We start from the raw sequence: 9,738 nt of genomic DNA, 5'->3' as shown, positions 1-9,738 counted from the left end.
ACGTGCACTTCACACGTCCATACCTGTGCCTGCCTGCTACTTCTGGAACGCCTCCCCTGCCCCACCAGACCACTCCTCTTCCAGGAGGGCACCCTGGTCACCCGCATCCGTGGGGCCTTCCCAGCCTCTGAGCTCCGGGTCAGACTCTTCCTGTGTATGTCAGGCTGCCAGTTGAACCCAAAGCTCCATGAGGACAGAACCTAGTTACTAGATCTATAGCGGCTGTTTTCATGATAAAAATGGGAACTTGTGCTCCGGCCAGGATACAGTTCTGCTGTTACACATGCGTGTGAACAATCTTCAAAAGTCTAAGACACGGGTATCCCAATACGCAGCGGTACGCTCAGAAACCCCCTAACAGTGCCCTGCCGGCTGTTCCCGCGGAGCCTAGACGTCGCAGACAGCCACTGCCACCTGGATTTAGCCTGTGGGGTGAAACCTCTGTGCCGTCTGGAATGGGCACTCCGGGAGGGCAGGGGCCCGGCCTGTGGGGCTCTTGTCCCTAGGGCCCAGCCCTGGGCCTGGCGCACGGTAGGCTCTTTGAAGTATTTGCCGAACGAACGAATGCCCCCTCCATCAGTTACAAATGCAGTGGCTCACCCTTATTTAGCAGATGGGCTGCCTTGGGGCATCTGATCCGAGGCCCAGATCTGTGACATTGAGCACGTAGTACACTTGTCTCAGCTTCTGTTTCCACATCTACCGATAGAAGTAGCGGTACCTGCTTTACAGGCTCATCCTGAGGGTTAGATGTTGCCAGCCGAAGACCCAGCTCGCTCCGCACATGTTAAGTTTCTGACTTCCTCGTGGGATCGGTCTGTAAGTTACCGGAACACAATCGGTCTGTAAGTTACCGGAACACAAGTCATCTGGCTCAAGTGAAAAGGCAGGTGCTCTCTCTTCCTGGAAGAAGGAGGAATGGCTACTGAGCAGACAGAAGCACCAGCTGTGGGCCCCTACCCTCTGCGTGGACTCCGGATGGCGGGGCCCCGCCGCTGCACCCACGCCACTGAATGCTGGCTGCCAGAGCTGTCTGTGGAGCTCCTCTGCATGTTGGGCATCTCCGATTCTTCCCAGCGGCCCCCAGATTTAGACAGCGAAGTACCTTGCCCAGGGCCACACAGCCTGAGTGGTAAGGCCAGACCTTGGCTGTGAACTGAACAAAGCTGCCTGGTCTCAGAGTCTCCCATTCCTGTGCAACTGGCCATAGATGTTCGAGGTGGTAGCTGGCGGCCCTAGGGAGTCAGAGGCCCAGGGGGCTGATGTCCCACACTTCCTCGCACTTGTACCCCGCTTGGTCCCACCCACCATTTCAGCCCCTTTCCTGGAAACACAGGCACCTGCCGGTCCCTTTCCTGGAAACACAGGCACCTGCCGGAGACCCCAACCTCTAACGCCCTCACACTACCCCAAGGTGATATCTTATTGTATGGATGTGGAATCCCACTCTGCCTGGATTTAAATCCCTACTCGGGCCACGTGACCTTACACAAGTGACTTTACCTCTCTGGGCCTCGGTTTCCCCACCTGAGAGATGAGGAGAAAAATTTCACCTTGTATTTATTAGCACAGATAGAGTACTTGCATAATGCCTGGCTCATGGGAAGGGCTAACTAAACTTGGACTATTCTAGTATCTATGTTATCGGATTACTGCCTTGCTGAAGTGAGAAAAGGATCCATTACTGTTGTAAATGTGATCAAAGATGAACCCTGCAGAAACTCCCTGCATCCTTTCTGGCACATAAGTCCGAGTTGGACTCTGCCTGAGAAGGTTACTGTAGAAGCTTCTGGTGAGAGTGAAACCAATGTCAGGGGCCCCACTACTGTGTTGGCTCAGCCACATGGGCCCTCACCACCCTCCATTCTGCTTCCCAAGAGCAGTGGCCCCCGCCACCGGCAGCACAGACCTCTAGGTGGGGACATGTGTTAAAAATACAGATCCCGGGGGCCCCTTCAGCCTCGCCACATCCAACTGTGGGAGTGGGGTCCACGAATCTGCCTTTGACTCCCCTCTCAGGTGATTCTGACATGAATTACACGAACGCTACCCTCTGCCACGTCTTCCTGACCCAGTTTCTTCTCAGTCCCATGCCAACAACACGCTGGGTGCGGGGCTTCCCTTCCCCGACCTCCTCTGACCCCCCAAATCTATCAAAAAGCGCCCCCCAGAGTGTTGTAACAGGAAAGGAAACTAAGGCTCAGGGGTAGGCCGTGGAGCCAGGGTCACGCCGTCGGGAAGTCACAGAACGGGGATTGGAACCCAGAACCTGCATGCTTTCCCCTTGCGAATGTGTATCCTTAAAGGTGCTGGTGCCAACCCTAGAATTGGGCCTGGGTCTCCTCTTGGGATTTCCCAGCAAAAGCTGGTTTTGCTCCAGCCAGGCTCTGGCTGGAGGCACAGAGAGAGCAACCAAACACACAGGGAGCTTGGGGTAAGGGAAGGCCAGCAATTCAGGGAAGAGCCTCAAAAGGGAGGGTCAGTACTTGGGCGTGGGGAGCAGAGCCAGCGGGGGTTTGTGGTTGCGGTCAGCAGAGACCGGCCGCAGGTTACTTAAGCAGGAAAGGAACTTACCGAACACCACTGGGGAGCCAACGGGCTAGAAGAGTCAGAGGGCCCAGCTTGGAGTTCTCATGGCTTCGGCCCCCTGGGTGGGGCACTGACCGGGCAGCCCATCCCGCTGACACCCAGCCGTGGTCAGTCCCTGCAGACCTCTGTCCCTGATGACTCCAGAAACTGGACGGAGGCACCACCAGAATGGGCCTATGTGCCCCTGCCTGCTTGGGTCACGGATTCCTCCAAAGGTCTGTGCGGGGGACTGTGGCTGGTCACACCTGGGTCATGTGCCCAGGCCCTCACCGCAAAGCATGCTGGTACACTGGGGCTCCTCTATTGGAAGCATCATTAGGTGGGGGACTCATCTGATACGGGAAGGGGCTTTGAAAATAGGGCAGCCAATAAAAATGACAGGTGTCCACTAAGACCAGGGGTGGGGCTGACCCACCAGTCATTGAGGGCTTCTGTGCACCAGCCACTGCATTAAGTGGTTCACATCCGTTACTTTAGTCCTGTCTACAGGAATAATGCCCCGTTTACACGTGAGAAAGCTCAGGCTCGTGCGAGTGGCGGGTCACACTACTGACCCCAAGTCCATCAGACACGTGGCCAGGGCTCCTGACCACCCACGCATGTGTCATTGCCTTGTGCCTCCTGGGACTGAGACTAGCCCACAAAGCCCGACTGCACGCTTGCCTGACCCCTGCCTCCAGCCTGCCTCCTCGCACAGAGGAGGATGATCCCCCAGCACTCTGGGAGGGGCGTGGGGCTGGTATTATTGCCCCATTTTATAGACGGGAAACCTGAGTACAATTGGGGTGCTTATCTGGCTCACGGTGGAGTCAGTGCAGAGCTGGGGTCTCTCCCCACTGGGCAGCTATCTCTGCCTCACATCCTGGCCGCCCGTTTGCAGGCTGCATGGAAACCCAGGTGGGGAAACCACCCCCTACAACGAATGTTTGCCTGGCAGAGCAGTAGCCCTGGGGATGGCTGTGGGGTGGAGGTCTGGGGGACTGGGGCAGAAATGAAGGTGAAGAAAGTTCTAGAAGGCATGTTCAGAGCCCCACTCCCCGGGCTGTCCAGTTGCTCTCCTTCATGGCTGGAGAAAATGATCTCAGTCCCCTCAACCTGCCCAGAGATCCCTCTTGTCAAGGCCCTTCTGTGACGTACCTGATACCGCGGGCCTTCTCTAGCTGGGCCCCAAACCACGTGAGACATGTGGCGCACCTTCCTGGGGAGTCCGTTTTTATAGGATGTTTTGTGAAGCATTCATCCTATGCCACGTCTCCCTGCCCTTCACAATTCTCACGCTCACTGCGTATGACCTACACTGTCCAGGTCGGCGGCCAGTGCTGCGGACACGACAGCTACAGTCCAGACAGCAGGAGGGAGGGGGCGGGACAAGAACGACACCTCCCGCTGGGTCAGCTTCCTACAGGAAGCCCACCTGGAAGCAGACCTCAACTTACTTAGGCAAGACTCTAGACGCACAGCCACACAGCTGCATGCGGATCTGGGAATGGAGTCCGCGGGCTGGGCACGCTGCCAGGTAACACTGGGGTTCTGTTATGAAGGAAAAGGGGGAACATGGATATTGGGTGGGCAGCGATCCGTCTCAGCCGCTCATGCCCAACGTGCTAAGATCCAACAAAGGGCCAGCCCAGTGTCACCCCGGTCCCTGCCGGTCCTGGGGCACCACGTAGAGTCGGTTTGGGCATTTGGTATTCTAGACCCGCGCCAGACCTCCTCTCTCAGGCCTGTGAGCCCCAGGAGGCAGTATTCGTCTCCTCGATCACCCCAGAGCCAGCTATCAGGCAAACAGAGACCACTCATACAGCTCAGAGCCCCCCGAAATCATTCAAACTAGCCAATCCTAAACTGTCCGCCTTGCCCTGTCTTGCCTTTCCCACGGAAACCCCAATAAATGCCATGGCCCAAGCCACACCCCCTCCTGTCTTCTGCCTCCCGCCTACGCTGGTGTATTTCCATGAGGTCCTGCATGGCCTGTGTGCCTCCTGCCTCCTGTCTCTAGGACCTGTGAGTGTTAGAAACTCCTCTGGGGCGCCTGGCTGGCTCAGTCGGGAGAGCGTGCGACTCTTGATCTTGGGGTTGTGAGTTCGAGCCCCACACGGTGTAGAGATTACTTAAAAAATAATAATAATAAATAACAAGTCTCCTCTGTGTTCTCACCAGACTGACCATCTTGTGAAAGAACACAAAACAGGTCTTTAAGGACAGAATGCCCCCCACACTGTTTCTCACTTCCACTTTGGTTTTGCTTTCTGGAGATTTCTGCCAGTCTCGGTAGGCTGGGTCACACTGCACTAACAAACAGCCCCATATCCTAGTGGCTCCTAACACTAAGTATTTCTCATGCACATGGCATGTCCACATAGGGCTGGAGGGCTCTCACCCGCTTCCCATTCCGGGGCCCAGGGCAATGGAGCAGCCACCATCTCCAAAGCTGTCAGTAGTCACGGGGTCTCCACCTGGCAATAATGTCCCACCCTGAGGTGACAGATGTCACTTTTCATGCTTCCTTGGCCATGGCTAGTCACATGACCCCACCTAATCTCAGGGGACAGAAAGGCGTAGTCCCACCACATGCATGAAGGGCAGAGCATGGGAAGGAGTATGGAGAATGACATTAACAAGGACCTCAGGCCTCCGTCTGGGGTGACTGCCAGGCAGCTGTGACCACCAGAGCTCGGGCAGGGGGAGCAGCTGTGCCCTGGGGTGCGGCACACAGCCCAGCCAAACCTACCTAGGGCGAGAGGGAGCTGGAGAGAAGGAAAGACACAACGTTCCAGAGCCCGGGGCTGTGGTGCCTGACAGTCCTACCTTCCAGTTCCAGCCACTTCTGCAAAAATCGGAACAGCATTTCCCAAAAGGTGGAATTTTAGTGAAGATCACATGGGGAAGTATGCCTTTATACTCCCAGCGGCTGTCCCTGGAAGGTGATACTTTTTTGGTGGAAGAACTTTTTGCCCTACTAAGCCCTTTGATGAATTAGGGTAAACGTGAGAACAGAAGCTCAGCTGAGAGTGGCTTGGGGGGAGGCGTTATGGGGGGCAGTTACAAAAGCACAATATATTCCTAAGATTTCTTTGGGAGTGACTTTATTTGGGACGGCTTTGAAAGGGTTGATGGCGATTATGGGGGTATCCAAGCAACCCCCGCTGCCCCATAGAAACTGGGAACAGTTCAACCGTTCAGCGTAACAGAGAGGGTTTGGGGGTTTCTGTGGCAGTCCACAAGACCAGGGGGCAGATAGAAAAGGGAGCAGGGGGAAGGAAGGCAGCAAGAGGGTACTCTAGGAACAGGTTTTGAAAGCCCCAATTCCTTCTCATTCCTTAAATCCCGAGTAAACTTCCTCTGTTGACGGGTGGCTCACTCCTGCACCATCAGCACTGAAAGCTAACCTGTGGCCACAGAAGCCCCTCTGCCTCCTGGGGCCGGGGGGTGGGGAGAACCCATATCAAAAGCCAGACGTGGTCCTGCCCAGTGCAGAGGGACAATCCTGAGGCTGGGGTTCCCCTTTGGAAGACTCAAATCGCCTTCTGAGCAGAGAAACGGGGCAGAGGGCAGCAGAAAGAGGCATCTCAAGATCAGGTGTTATCTGCTGAATCTGTGTGGGCACAACAATTTTGCAGAAAAGATAAACTGAGCCCAGGGGATCAAACTACTTTCCCGTGGTGCCCCAGGCAGCCAGAGGGGCAGCCAGGGTGAGGGGCCACACCTGTCCTCCCGTGCCATTAGAGGAGGGAGGCTGGGACTCAGAGAGGGAAGGCCTTGCTCAAGGTCACACAGCAATTCAGCAGCAGAGCCAGGATGCAAGGACTCCAGATCCTGGTCTCTGCCAGCTGCCAGCCTGGGAAAGCTGCCCAGCCCTTTCACCCACTTTTTGCCTTGTGCCGGGGAGAGGTTGAGCGGGGTTAGCAGAGGCAGGATATTCTGAGAAATTCACTCAGGCCCAGACACCAGGAGCTGCATCGGTCCCCCTTGCACCCCGGCGGGCGGGCGAGCAGCATTCTCAAAGTCCACGCGAGCAAGACAGTATCTGAGGACAGACGTGCTCAAGGTGGGGAGCCAGGCCAGGTGCCCGCCCGGTGCACCCGCGATCTCACTTAACCCGCGGGCGGCCCTGGAGGGTGGGCTTCTCCGCTGTTTTCCGGGTGGCCAGAGACGCTGGGCCGAGTAGGACTGAGGCCCCAGGACTCGCAGTCCAGTGCTCTGTCCCCGGGCGCTGGCGGCGGGAGGGGCTTGGCGGAGCGCCCAGAACGGCGCGGGGAGGGCGCCCGGGCCGGATGCTCCCCTGCCCCGGCCCCGAGCTGCCCCCGGCGGCGGCGGCGGATCCGCAGAGCAGGAAGGCGCAACAATGGGGGGCCGACAGCGGCGGGGAGCCCCGGTTCCGGAGCCAGGATGCGGCCCGCCCCGCCACCGGCACTCTGAGAACGGGGTCCCTGCTCAGGGGACGAACGAGATTATCGGATGCCACCGTCTGAGCCCTTACGGTCTTCCGGGACCTGCCTCCACCGTACCTGGTTTATCTCATGGGATCCTCCTCTTACCCCTATGATTTAGCCCCAGTTTACAGATGAAGCAACGCAGGCACAGAGTTTTAAGTAAAATGCCCAAGGTAAGGAAGAGGTGAAAGTGAGATCTGAGCCTAGACTATCTGGCTCCAGATCCTGAGCTCTTAGCTATTACGCGCGCGTGCGCACACCCACACCCACACACACCCACCCACACACCCACACCCACACTCATGGTATGTATGTGTGTGTATATATATACATATATGTGCATATATACACATATGTATATATACACGTATGTATATATACATATGTGCATGTATACATATGTGTATATATACATATGTGTATATATACATATGTGTATATATATACGTGTGTGTGTATATATATATATATATACTTTCTCATATTTTTCCTTTTCACTTACATCATTGACAGCTTTCTGTGTCATAAATACAGCCTCAGCGATCCTTGTTCAAAGTCCTGACGTGCTAGGGAAGATCTCGTCCTGTGTACCCCGCCCCACCCCATCTTCCCCACCCACTAAGGGACTTGGATTCCCACCACTGGCACCCTGTCATCGAGTTAAGGTAGGCTTCCTCTAATCTAAATTGATGGTGACCGTGGTGGCACCAAGGGGTGGACGGATGGGTGCTTAACCCCCTCCTCATGTCCATCAGAAAAGCCCTTCTGCCAGCCAAACAGATGCATCTTCTGGATAGAAGTTGCTTATTATGCAAAGGAGGCTTAAAGGCAGACCCCCTCCCGCACCCACATGAGATTGCTGCGCCCAAGCCCCTTCCCCAGAGGAGTTCTGGAGACAGCCTGGCTGGTGGGTTCATGCTCACCAGGTGTCCTGCTTTGAACACAATATATGGACACACTGAAGGTTTCTTAGAATCGGGTCCGGCCCAGGGCCACGGAAAACCCATAAAGGCCCAGCCTGGCTGGGTGGCAGGGGGGTCCAGAAGCTCCAGAAAGGATGGGACAGCTGGAGCTGGAAGAGGGGCTGTGCTTCCTGCATTTTACGTAAGACCAAGGGCTTAGATCAGCGCCATCGATGACTGAGAATGCCTGAGCAAATCTAGGGCACTTCTCACCCTTCCATCTGAGGCAGACTGGGAGACCCCAGTGCCGTGGGGGTGGGGGGAGAGCAGGAGGCTTTTTATTTATTTTTCATTTACTTTTATTCTTATTTTTATTTTATTAATTTTTTAAAGTTATTTATTGTTGAGAGACAGAGAGACAGAGCACAAACAGGGGAGGTGCAGAGAGGGAATCTGAAGCAGGCTCCAGGCCCTGAGCTGTCAGCACAGAGCCTGATGTGGGGCCTGAACCCACCAACCGCTAGGTCATGACCTGAGCCAAAGTCGGATGCTTAACTGAGCCACCCAGGCGCCCCTGTTATTTTTATTTTAGAGAGAGTGTGTGCACGAGTTGGGGAAGAAGGGCAGAGGGGGAGAGAGAGAGAGAGAGAGAGAGAGAGAGAGAGAGAGAGAATCTTAAGCAGGCTCCACACTCAGCATAGAGCCCAACTCAGGGCTCGATCTCACGACCCTGGGATCAAGAGTCTGATGCTCAACTGACTTGGCCATCCAGGTGCCCCAGGAGACTTGTTAAAGACACTCCACTAAGGCTGCTGGGAGAAACTCTCGGGAGAGGTGGAGGGGCTTCTCATCCAAGAGTGATGAACCAGCTGAGGTCCCCTTCCAGAGCCCCCTTTGGCCCTCACAGGCCAGCTGGGAGCACTGGGTGTGGAACCAGGATACCTGAGATTTGTGTTCTGGTTTCATTCCCAACTATGGGCCATCTTATGGCCTTGGACCAGTCCTTCCCCCACCTCTAGCTTCCCAATCCTACCTCGGCAGGGACCTCCAAGGGCTCTTCCCGCTCTGATGGAGGCTCTGGCAGTGGTGCTTTTTCTTTCCGGGGTCACCTGAGCTGTCAGGGGGATGATCGGGTAGAAGTCACCTCTCCGAAATTTCCTTTCACCGGTAATTACTGCCTTCCAAGGACGGCTGCTACTCGGGGGTCACCCAGCATCCACTTTCCCGTCTTTAGGGTAGCAGCCCCCAAGTTTCCTTGGGAGGAGCCTCCCTCCTCCACCTCGGCCAGGTACAGTGAGTGGAGTGGACTCCATGCCTGAGTCCATTGGGAGGAAGGTGACCAGACGGGGCAATGCCTACCTTCCATTCCCTGAGCTGTCCAGGGTAGTCATGTGACCCAATGCCAGCCAATGGCATCAGGTTCAGGTTTGGTCCCAAATGCTGAGGAGTCTGGAAGCGTAAAACCTGGGAGGGTTGGCGGCTGACATCGCTGGCATCCGTTCTGCCTCCACGGGGACTGGAGCCGCGGCAGAGAAGGCAGAGCTTGGGGGCCGAGAGATCTACCTGCTGCCGTTCGCTTCCTCCCGCCAGTCCAGCTGTGCCCGAAGCCAACTGCCCTGGGCTTTTCATGACCGGGAGCCAATACGCCTTTGCCACTTCCAGCCAGTTTGAAGTGGGTTTTCTGTTGCTCACAACCGGAAGCATCATGACTGCTTTGTTGGATTTTTCTTGACTCTATGGTGCCATCAATAGGAAGGTAATTTTTTCAAGGCAAATAGGATACCCATTTAAATAAGAGCTTTTTTGATGAAAAA

This window comes from Puma concolor, chromosome A3 (genome assembly GCF_028749965.1).
Source record: "Puma concolor isolate L17-30 chromosome A3, mPumCon1.1.hap2, whole genome shotgun sequence".
Lineage (NCBI taxonomy): Eukaryota > Metazoa > Chordata > Mammalia > Carnivora > Felidae > Puma > Puma concolor.
The sequence above is the reverse complement of the archived record's forward strand: the minus strand, read 5'-3'. Positions refer to the sequence as shown.